The following is a 2,034-nucleotide window of genomic DNA, read 5'->3' on the forward strand; positions in this document are numbered from 1 at the left end:
GGCTTTTGCTCTGTGGGGCGCAGTCGGTGTGTAGGAACCCTTGCAAGCTACACGCGTTAAATACTCTGCTAGGTGCTTAAGGTCAGTGAGCTTGTTTTCGAACAAAGCTGATCCCATCGAACGAACATCCGAGGCGCTACGGGAGGAAATTTATGCAGGGTTACGGAGCTGAACATCTGGAACGCTGCTTTCTCTGAAAAGCGGTATAGTGCGCCTACATTACAGGAGTGCTTGTATTCAGCTCTTCGATCAGGGTCACGTGGTTTAGGGACCGCGTTTGCAACGCGTGCTGCGAAGAGGGCACCTAAAATCGTGTATCGTCTGCGTCCTATGCAAGCGCCTCCGCCTGTCTGCCCGCTTTCCTTCTCGCCACGCGACAACCAGCGCATGCGCACTAGCGACAAATCTCCATTGTTTTGAGTTGCTCCTTCTCATTAAATTTAGGCTCTCTAGAAAGCGGGTGCTAGTCACCAAGCCCGGGGTCGGTCGACCTCGCAGTGACTTTCTGATTGAATTTTACACCCCGTTTCCTGTGTGGAACAGCAGAGAAACATTCGCAGAACTCTCGGAATAATTTTTTTTTATTTCATCTATACTCGTTTCCACCTCAAAAACTGCACGAAAAAAACAAAAATCTGGCTCCTTGCGGAGCATTATTAACTTCCTTTCTTATGTGGAGAATTAAATGGGCCATGTAATGAATTCTGGGCTGGGATAAATGATTTTCGATTGGGATTTCACTAATCGCACATCGATTAGTGGGCCAAAAGAAAGGTCGTATAGAAACTAAAAAGCCTGCCTTTCGGTACGAAACTTTGAAATTATAGATAACTATTTTGTTACTCCTTTCCTTCGAAACCTCTTCGCCTTTTCACGGTGGTACATCCACGGTACCCCAAGCACGTCAGACGACCCCAGCTCACGCATTGGACACGAGGAGTGCGTCACTCGGACGTATGCGCTCGTCGACAATCGAATATCAGTCGATGAATATTTGGATTCGTGTTTATGGGGACCAATGAGTGCCGTGATGGCACTTATCATCACTTGCGAATGACAACTTCCATGATGTGCTTAAAAAGCACGGTGGAATCTTGGAGTCATCGCACCGGCGCCCAAGCATGTCACAACGACGTGATTTCTCAAATTGCCTTTGAGTTGAGGATTAATGCTCAGGAGAAAGAAGTTGAAAAATCATTTCATGGTTCCTTTAAGATACATTTTCGATCAGATATATACCTTATCTTCTTCAGACGTAAACGTTTCGAACGCCAAAAAGCATCGCTTCTTCCTCCGACAAGCGAATCTCGTAAGAACTACTTCGCGTGGCGTAGGAACAATGCGGAAAACTTGCTTTTTTTCTTGAGGTGAAAACTAGTATAGTTTATTATTCCCTTCAATGTCTATGAGGGGCTTTGCACAAGGGGGCATACAGTAATTGCATGTTTTCGGCACCTGACACAAGTAAATTTTTAAAAGGAATGAAGGATAACGAAGAAGTGAAATCATAAAGAGGAAAAGGTGGAAGGTGCTTCGTAGATTGGTTAAATTGTTAAAAAAAATCTGCGAGGGAGAAATTCTAAAGCTATTGTTGCTAGAAATAGAATGACGCAGTTTTCAAAAGTTATATGAATTCAACTCGTTCTTCAGAAGACTCTGCTTCATAACGCCCAACATACACTTCGGGTAGCCTTCCTTGGGACAAGAGAAAAACTAATTAAAAATATTATTGATCCCTACGACATAAGCATCCTCAATTATGGCTCACAAACGTACCTAATAAGTGTAAACTATTCCAGTTCACTTGATCTCGCACTGTGCTCTCCAATCATCACTCATGACATGAACTGGGGCACAGATATAGACATACGTACCAGTGACCCCTAACCAATAAATACTTATTGACCATCCACGGTTAACACCGAAGTAACCACGTCACCGGGTACCCTATACAAACTGGAAGATGTTTCGTTTTCTTAACACCAGGCAACTCGAACAGACGCGGACAGTTGAAGAATTCCCGAAAGGGTTATC

The sequence above is a fragment of the Ixodes scapularis genome, unplaced genomic scaffold (assembly GCF_016920785.2).
Source record: "Ixodes scapularis isolate PalLabHiFi unplaced genomic scaffold, ASM1692078v2 PGA_scaffold6__148_contigs__length_123643588, whole genome shotgun sequence".
Classification (NCBI taxonomy): domain Eukaryota; kingdom Metazoa; phylum Arthropoda; class Arachnida; order Ixodida; family Ixodidae; genus Ixodes; species Ixodes scapularis.